Consider the following 10,424-nt stretch of genomic DNA (forward strand, 5'->3'; position numbering starts at 1 on the left):
GGTGGAATAAATAGTTTTCAACGCTGTCTACTTGTCTACCGCCTGCTATGTGATCAATTCATTTCCCCAAAACGTCCTGGTTTTTTTTAAAAACAAATCAGGTGTCTGGGGGGCTATGTTGCGCTTTTTGGACTCCCAGGAGACTAGGGAGAGGGAAGTGACGTCAACGACACAGCAAACGCGGATTAGGTGTTAATTTCGTTTTCTTCTGTCAACATCCAATCTGCATTTGCTGTGTCGTTGACGTCACTTCCCTCTTCCAAGTCTCCTGGGAGTGCAAAAAGCGCTACATAGCACCCCTGGTAGCGGCTAGTTCCAAGTTCCAAACATCAACGTTTTCGAGATCGCGGCGCTAACACCTGTTCGACGCACGAGCGGTAGGAATGGCTCAGGAGCGCCTAGCAAAGATTGCCGGAATGCCCGTAGCGCGGCAAAACCTTTTCTTCTCTTCTCCTTCCTTGAAAACGAACCGGCTGTCGAGCCAAGGGGTAAGCAAGTGGCCATTACCATTTCTTCTGAGGCGAGATCAGGCGAGATGCCCGCGAGAAAGGAAGTCACGTGTGTGCGCCGAGGGCTGACCCGGCTGGCTTCCGGTTGAATCCGCCGAAATCGGGGGAGCGAGTTTTCTCGGATCCAGATCGAGATCTGGAGCGGTAGCTAATCCAAAACGACCAGTGGAACAAGTTCGTCTCGATCCCGATCGCCCGGTGAAATAGGCTCGCTCCGGAAAAATCGATCCCGGCGCGCTCCAAAACGACCCGTGGAATTCGCCACGAGAAAAGTCGCTCCCACGATTTCGGAGCCCTCGGCGCACACACGTGATTTCCTTTCTCGTGGGGCATCTCGCCTGATCTCGCCCATTTCGCCTCAGAAGAAGAAGAAGCACGTCACGGGCTGGGCTCCTAGATTGTCTCGACATCAGAAGAATTCCTAATGGCCGCTTGCTTACCGCTTGGCTCGACAGCCGGTTCGTTTTCCAGGAAGGAGAAGAGAAGGTATTTGCCGCGCTACGGGCATTCCGGCAATCGTTGCTAGAAGCGCCTGAGCCATTCCTGCCACTCGTGCGTCGAACACGTGTTAGCTCCGCGATTGCGAAAACGTCTTCGAAACGACCGCGGCAGCCGCGAAAAGGGGATTCCCGGGCAGTTGAATGACGGGAAGGCATCCGCCGATCCCGGAGCAGTGGTCATGTTCCACTGAGGATCCGTAGGCGGCGCGACCCCGTTCGGATCGTGTGCTCCAATCCGGATCTGGTCAACTGATCCCGGCGCGCTCCAAAACGCCCAGTGGAATTCGCCATTAGTAAAACATATAAAATAGCGCAACAGAAACAAGGACAAGAAGTAAACAGGACAGGCGCGTCCTGTTTACTTCTTGTCCTTGTTTCTGTTGCGCTATTTTATATGTTTCACCTTTCTTTGCCATGGTTCTTTCTTGCGGGAAGACATAATATCCGAGGCCTTTTTGCCTGGTGCTGTTATTATAGATAGCTCCGTGGCATACAACCATGTGAAGCCACCGATTGAAAACCATGAGTAAACACACCTGGCTCAAAGTCTCGTGCTAACCCGAAAACTTCCAAATGCCGGGCGTACAATGCGCATCGACGCGGCCAAAAAAACAGGGGAGAACTACAGGCACCAGGATGCACCGCGGCAGCGGTGGCGTCGCGCAACTCCTGGTGAGATCGGTCTATTACGGGTCGGTTGGGGGTGCAACTAGTCGGCGTCAACTATTTCGTGCTACACTGTCTTGCGTTGTCTGGCGTTTGATTTGCACGCGCTCTCTCAACTAGCTTTGACAGAGTTAAAGGACCACTGACAACCCCAACATCAATATTTTTATTGTTGCAAAGGACTGAAAATGATCCCCAACTTGAGAACTGCGTATTTGCAGAAAAGAAAGATATTTTGAGAAAGCTTGATTTGAAACGGCCACCGTATCTATGACGTAGTTAGCGAAATGGTACACCTTCACTTTTTGGATTACTTCGAACGGGAGTTTTCGTTTAATTTTCTCGTTTTACTTTATCGTTCATAGGCACGCCGACGTGCCACTCGGCCAACCGCGAGAGTATTTCACGAGAACTCTCTTGGCGTGCAGAAGTCCTGTGCGGGCAACGCGTCACTTTTCAGTGCCTATTTTAGAGCGCAGCTAAACCGACGCGTTTCTGTGTGCGCGTAGGTCGTGCGCTTCCCGGAAATTTCGTATTTCGTGACGTCGCGCTGTTGGATGATTTAAACTTTTTCTGAACGAGCACAAGAACGCGCTGTGACATAGTAGGACGCTCCTATCCCATATCCTCTCCCGGCCAATCGGTGGAGGGCACCAGTTCCGGCTCCGCGTTTCTTCGCCGTCGGGCGTATATGCTCTCCGCTCGCCCGAAAGCGGACCGTCCTAACCAACGAGCACGCTTGTGACTCAGAAAACGCACCGGAAACAGCAAAAACGTCACTAAATACGGAATTTCCGGGAACCGCACGACTTTCGCACGAACAAAAACGCGTTGGTTTGGATCGCGCCCGTTTCCGGGTTGAATGGCGACGCCGCCGGCGTCGGCGTAGCCGTGCTAAATTTAGCGGGAAAATTGACGTCACGTGACCTCAACACCAATTCAATTCCACGCTAAATTTAGCGGGGAAAATGAAGTGACATGGACTTGGTGCCACGTCACCTATAAACAAATTTAGTTTCTCTGCTAGATTGAGCGGGAAAATTGATGTCGTGTGTGGAGGAGGAGAAGGGGAAGGTGCGGAGAAGGAAAGGAGAAGGGGAGAGGAGAAGGAGGAAGAAAGGAGAAGGATGGAAGGAGGAGAAGGAGGATACGAGGAGAGGGGAGAGGTGGAGGAGCAGGAAAGGAGGAGGACGAGGAGGAGAGGGTAGGGGAGGAGGAAAATGGGCATACCCTCCCCTCCTCCTGCTCAAGAGCTGCACCCTAATTCCGCGTTACAGAGATTTGGAAACGTCTTTAATTTTAGAGCGCAGCTCTTAGGCGCCCGTTTCCGGCTTGAGCGGCGTCGGCGTCGCCGTCGCCATCGGCGTAACCGCGGGGTGCATTATGGGTACATTTTCCCGAAGGAACCCGAGGTCCTCCCGAAGGACCTCGGGTTCCTTCGGGAGGACCTCGGAAGAACCTTATAATCCTTCGGGACGACCCCGGGTTCCTTCGGGAGAACCTCGGAGGACCTCGGGTTCCTTTGGGAAGACCTCGGGTTCCTTCGGGAGGACCTCGGAGGACCTCGGGTTCCATCGGGAGGACCTCGGGAGAACCTCGTGTTCCTTCGGGAGGACCTCGGGAGGACCTTGGGTTCCTTCGGGAGGACCTCGGGGAGGAGGTCACGTGACCCCCCCCCCCCCCCCCCCCCCCGAGAACACGGGACCTTCAGTACCCTTCCCTCCTCCTCCTCAAGAGCTGCGCTCTAATTCGGCGTTACTGGGAGTTGTAAACGGCTTTCATTTTTTTTACCAGTGTTAGTCGGTCTAGAGCAGTCTTGTACAAGATACCAGAAAAAAATTTTTTAAGTTACTGAATACCAGGCTAAAACGTAACTGAAGAGAATACTAAATATCCAAATTTGAAATGTATACGAGTAGAGTGCTAAATACGCATAAAAGTAACTCGCTACTTCCAAGATACTCTTTTAGTGGTCACAGATGCGCAGCCTGACATGCGCTGAGCACTGAGCATAAAAGAAATAAATGATGTTCTCGGGCGCGCAACACCCGCATGCTTGGAGGCAGATGCACACCAGTGGAACGCACGAACCGATCGCCTCTTCTTGTCTCGGCTCATTTCTTCGGAATACACGCTTATTATTCCTTTCCCACAAGTGTCTACGGACTCAACTCCAGCTCCAGTAGCGGCTGTTGCTGTTCGGCTCCCGCCGTACTGGGACCGCAACCCGCAAGTATGGTTCCTCCAAGTAGAGTCGCAGTTCCATCTGGCACACATTACAAGCCAAGAACGGAAGTATCACTACGTCGTGTCAGCTCTTTCACCAACCGCAGCCGACGAAGCGTACGACGTGCTGTTCTCCCCGTCTGCCACGAATCCCTACGATCAACTGAAGGCGGCCCTGTTGCAAAAAACCGAAGCCCCGGAACGTACCCTTGGCAGCAGCTACTCTCGGCGGAAGAACTTGAGGATCGGCGCCCAACGCAGTTACCACGTCGAATGACTCAGCTTCTCGGAGAACGTGCCAACGCCATAGATGACGTTTTCCTTCGAGAGCTGTACCTTCAGCGACTCCCACAAAATGTCCAGATGGTACTTGCAGCAGCCGCGCCCCTCAACCTTGTCGGTCTTGCCGGTTAGGCCAACGCGGTCATGGAGGTTTCTTTTCCATCTACTCGTATTGCTACCGCTGCCGCCTTGACATCGCAGTTAGCAGGCAACACTTTTACCACGGAACGAGACATCCGGGAACCAAACGCGTCCCAGTGCAATATTGACGACCTCTGCCAGCGACTTGAACAAGTCGTTCTCGCTGTAAAAAGACGTCGAGACACTGCCCGTTCTCCAAGTCGTCGTCTCCGCTCTACATCATGCCGACCAGAAAACGACCGCTTGGGTAGAGGTCACTCTTCAGGCCTCTGCTATTACCATCGCCGTTTCGATCCTGACGTTCGACGCTGCCAACGCCCCTGTGCGTGGCCGGAAAACCGGCCGGCCGACCACTAGAGGCGACGAGTGGTCCAAGTCCATGAGAAAGTCGCCTCTTCTACGTGATCGACAAAACCCCCTACTTGTTGACACAGGAGCCGAGATCAGCGCCGTCCCTGCGACACTTGCCGACCGTTCACGTAAGCCGATTTCTTTTTTACAAGCTGTGAACGGCACGTCCATTCCTGTTTACGCGGAACGTTCCCTTTCGCTGAACCTCGGCCTTCGACGAGTTTTTTGGTGGGTTTTTCTGGTGGACGACATCGGTCGCGCAATCCTTGGTGCAGACTTTCTGCGACATCATTCACTGCTTGTCGACGTCAAGAGGAAACGCCTGCTCGATTCGACGACAAAACTTACATTACAAGGCATAGACACGACGGAGACTCCGGTGTTCGCCTCCGCTTGTACGCAAGTGCAAGACGCTTTTCAAACACCACTCAGCGAGTCTCCTTCGCTTACAAGACCTCCCGACCGGACAAAACCCGTAACACTCGATGTTACTCATCATATGCAAACAACACGTCTACCTGTCTTCTTCTGCCCACGCCGTCTAGTTCCGGAAAAACTTCGAATTCCTCGGGCAGAGTTCGACCATATGCTCGAAGTAGGCATATTATGACCATCATCCAGCAATTGGGCGTCTCCGCTACACACGGTCCCCAAAACAAGCGGAGACTGGCGGCCATGCGGAGACTACCGCGCTCTGAACAAGAAAACCGTTCCGGACCGGTACCCACTCCCCAACATCCACGACTTCACCGTCAATCTTAGGGGATGCGACATGTTCTCGAGACTTGACCTCACCCGAGCCTACCATCAAATTCCGGTAGCCGATGAAGACATCCCCAAAACAGCTGTCACAACGCCTTTTGGCTTATTTGAATTTCTACGCATGCCGTTCGGCCTTAGTAATGCGGAACAGTTTTTCAAAGATTTATTGATACTGTGACGCGGGGCTTGGAATTCGTCTTTTCTTACGTCAACGACCTGCTGATCGCAAGTTCGTCTCCACAGGAGCACATTGTACATCTCCGTCTTCTTTTCGAACGGCTTGCCAAACATGGCATAATCATCAACACCGCGAAAAACGAGTTTGGAGTGCCCGAATTAGATTTCCCCAGCTGCCGTCTTGATAGTTCAGGCATTCGACTTTTGTCTGCAAAAGTCGCAACTATTCAAGACTCTCCGCGGCTAACTTCACTGACCAAGCTTCGCCAATATATTGGCCTTGTAAATTTCTACAGACGCTTTGTTCCCCAGGAACGCGACAGAACAGCACACGACAAAACAGCACGCGACAAAACAGCATGGTCAGAACAGCACGCGTCAAAACAGCACAGCGTCAAAACAGCACGGCGACAAAACAGCACACGTCAAAATAGCACGCGACAAAACAGCACGGCGTCAAAACGGCACAACGACAGAAGAGCACGTGCAAAAACAGCACGGCGTCAAAACAGCACAACGACAAAACAGCACGCATGTAAAAAGGCGGTAATAGGTAGCGTTTTATGAAACCAAAACAGAACGTAAAGAAACAGGTTGGACATTGCATGGCATTATTTACCAGCTAGTGGAGAAACAATAAAAAGAAAAATGTACGCTGGCGGCGACGGGATCGCACTCAAGTCAGTGTCCCAAGTGCTGCTGCGGTGTGATATTGCTAAAAAGAAATAAAGTTAGCAGTAGTTACTATTACTTAACTACGCTAATCTCTGAAGAGATTGGGTAGTTAAAGGGGTTACCTTCACGTCGATGTTGGCTGTGTTGTCTGGTCCTTTTTTTAAGTGTCAGGGAGAGAGGAAGGGATTGGGAAAAAGGTATCTATAAGTTCAAGTTATGAACTGCCTGGTCTGTGGCGGTCCGGTGAGGTTCCGTAGTGCTCGTCGTGTCGTAATTACCACCTAAGCGTAGAACGTCCCCCCTCCCCCCCCCCCCCCCCCCCAAAAAAAAAAAAAAAAAAAAAGAAGCGGGAGATGCGCCGATTACAGATGCATTGATAGAATCGGTAAGATAAGGTGACTTTAATGTGGAGCGTATTCAAGGTGTACCATGAGCACCGATTGTGCGGGGTTCTTTCGCCATGAATAAAATCTCCTGGAAACACGCGGCTGGAGCTTGCAGCGAGAAGTTGTACGTTTTGAGTTAAATTCACAGATTATTTCCGACGAAGGCCTTGATCGAGTGGAAACCGGCGAAGCAGTAACATGCCGCAGCCTCAATGCTGTGGCCTTACACTGCAGCACAGGCTGAACACACCGTTGCCGCACGCGCTTTCCGTTTTTTTCTTTTAACAACTAACGACAGCACATTGCCGTGCGATTGAATTATTTATTGTAGACAATATCACCATAAACCTTGCGCGTCAAAATGAGCAAAACTGCTCGAAAAAATTGCGGTTTTAGCTCGGCTATGCCAGGATATACGTCTAGTGTGAGCTTTTGCGCACAAAATGAGAGGCGCTATCAAGCAGCTCCGGTGCAGCGTCAGACCTGGCTACTGCGCAACGGAGGTGCACAGCTGAGCACGCGGCGGCGCCAGTGCTTCTGCCGCGGCTATGACGTCACTCCTCTGGAATGCGCAGACCGGCGAGGCGGGCGGGGCGGCGGCGGCTCCGGCGCGCCAGCCGTGCGCCGTGTGACGTCGCTGCTCCTCGCGCATGCGCAGCACGGAGCAGGGCTCATTATGCGAGCCACGCGAAACTGCTCAACCTCGGCCAGTGTCGCTCACGCTACAAAATAGCCAGAATACGGACCAGCGGGGGCTTCGGTACTGCGCAGGGAACCGTCATGCGCGCACCGAGTATTGGCGACGTGAGCGATCGAAAGCGTCGCTGTGGTCGGCCCACCACAATTGGCCGAATGCTGACTATGACGTCAGCAAAGGATATCAAATCGACGCAAATAAGAGGAATGTAAGAACTTCAATTTTGACGGTGTGGGCAGTGTTACTCTGAGAGCGCTATGATTTCAGGCTTTCACCATGCTCATTACAAACACCATTGAACTTGTTCTTCACAAGGTAATGACGTCACGAAAGGTAACCAAACGAGGGCGCCACCGAAACATCTCGCCGCTAATACTCCCCACTCCAAACTTGCTTCCGAAAGAGCAGATTCGAAAAATTGTCCGTCGACGAGGTTGGCTTTTGACGAATTGGCCTAGAACCTCAATTCCTTTACGGTGCCTTATTTTAGACATGAATTTTTTTAACTTCAAACGCTATATTTAGGGTTCAGCATTTTCGGGTTAAACCGAATATAACCGGTAAAAGTACGGCGAATTCATTTTTCCACATTCGGTCTTAACTGAAAAAGTTCAGTATTTTCGAGGGTGTTTGGAGTGCTGTGTGTGTGTGTGGGGGGGGGGGGGGGAGGGGGGGGGGGAGGGGAGGGGGGGAGGGGGGAGAATGTGACTCATAACTAGGGTTTCGAGTTTTCGGATAAAATCGAAATACACTCGCCGGTAAAAGTTTCTTCTATTCGGATTTATCTGATAAACTCTGAATTTCGATGTGCCAATCCCCCCCCCCCCCCACACACACACACACACGCACACACACGCACAAATATATTTTACAATTAATGGTTTAATCAGTGCCTAGAGTAAATGGTCCTGGGAAAATGCCACCACACATATCTTTTGAATTTCGGTCAGGCCGGAACACAGGTCATTGTACTATCGGGTGAAGACAAAAGTCACTGTTTGTGTTTCCGGTTTGGGTCATACTATTTGTGCCTGAGAGGAAGGAGAGATTCTGTTTTCGTAACCGTGAAAGCTATGGACCATAGAAATTACATAAAGTGAGGAAGAGGACAGTTGATACTTCTCTATTTCATCCTTTTCCACTCTACCTCTTGCGGCCGCGCGGTAGGTTGATGGAATAGCATGGAATGAATGCAGGCTTCCCAGCGACAACCTCCAGATTGATTTTAAGGTATCGACATTTATCGAAATAACACTTGTGTGCCACTTTTGTTCTAGGACAAATTAGAATTGCCAGTAGTAATAGCACCAACGCCAAATCTAACTGAAGAAAATATTAATTGATACAATCGCGTTTTTTTTGTTTGTGTTTTTTGTCCAGCATACGTTTACATTTGGATATTATGTGTTTATTTTTAATAAGAAACACTGCGAATTTGAGCTCTAAATTTCGGAAAATTCGGAATCAAGCAAAAATAAACTCTTATAAACTACGAATTTTCGGCAAAAAATAAACTCAGAAAAACACCCTCCGAACTTAACGAAAACTAAACTCCGAAAACACGGAACCCTACTCATTATTGACCATATGACCACTTCCTTTCGCAGTTTTCAGCTTGTCTGCGAGATCGGTTCAACCCGGGGGCGCAGGGTTCTTCAGGACGAAATCTGGCTTTTTCACCTGATAGAGATTTGTGCCGAATTATTTGTTAAAAGAAAGTTTAATCGTGAAATCAAACAACGGAAATCAAGAGCGTCCCTAACACCCCTAGCTTCCGTCTACTAGAGGAGGGCATAAATACCAATGTTTTATCGTCATTTCTGCCGTCGGCGCGAATTTATCACGTCTCGCAGTTGTGAAAATGGGGAAAAACACACCGAGTACAATGCTTGCTAATGTCTCCATTTTGATATTTGCCTCTCCGAGCTCGGTGGTACTGAAGCTTATGCTCGTCCTGTGTACAAATACGAGCACACGACGATAATGTGAGATACGATAAGGCCCCAGTGCATCTTACAGAACAGGTCGCGTCGGCTGCCAAAGACGGCAACAAATAAGACCAGTACCTGGTACTCAATATACATTTTGCGCAAACGGTTTTAATTATTGCATTTTGGTTAATATGCTGGTTTCCGTCAATAAACTTAATATAACTGAGAAGTTTATGAGTGTACAAATATTCACCGCAATAAACCGAAACCTTTTGTTTGGAATAAAAACCGAAAAAAAAGTGCGCGCGATTTCAAATAATACAAACCGAAAACGCCGAACCCTAGCTATATTGTCAATGTCATGCTTTGACGCTGTGCTGTTTTGTTGCTGGGCTGTTCTGACGCTGTGCTGTTTTGACGCCGTGCTGTTTTGGCACGTGCTCTTCTGTCGCTGTGCCGCTTTGATGCTGTGCTGCCTTGTCGCGTGCTATTTTGACGCGTGCTGTTTTGTCGCCGTCCTGTTTTGACGCTGAGCTGTTTTGACGCGTGCTGTTTTGACCGTGCTGTTTTGTCGCGTGCTGTTATGTCGTGTGCTGTTCTGTCATGGTGCCGTAAAATAAGATATTGTCACACCAACATGCTCCAGGCCAGCCTTGCTTAACGCTGCCTGACCGCCCTCCTGGCACCGCTGTAGGGTGCCTTCATACACACGCGCGCTTTTGCTTGAGTGGTGATATCTCAGCCATTTTCCCGCCCAATCCTTTTGTATGCATTTTGAACTGCGCGCAATCTGGTGTCACTCAGCTCGAGCGCGTAGCTTTGGCTAATGCATAGACGCCATTTTACCGCCCAAGTCGCGCACCGAGTGCGCCAGAGCGCCACGCGCTGGCACATTCAGGGCAACAATGGATGTCTTCCCCCTGAGACAGACAGACATGTAGGCACCTTACCCCGCTGCTTTACCCCGCTGTGACAGGCAGCGCCACCCCAGGCCCCTGCGGCAGAATTGGGCTACATGATAACCAGCTCCTATGGAGAGGCCGACGCGGTCGACACACCCAGACTTGTTCACGTTGCTAAAAGTAAGTAAAGAATTACATTTACAATTACCCATGGCTAAA

The sequence above is a fragment of the Ixodes scapularis genome, unplaced genomic scaffold, assembly GCF_016920785.2.
Source record: "Ixodes scapularis isolate PalLabHiFi unplaced genomic scaffold, ASM1692078v2 PGA_scaffold17__5_contigs__length_683569, whole genome shotgun sequence".
Taxonomy (NCBI): domain Eukaryota; kingdom Metazoa; phylum Arthropoda; class Arachnida; order Ixodida; family Ixodidae; genus Ixodes; species Ixodes scapularis.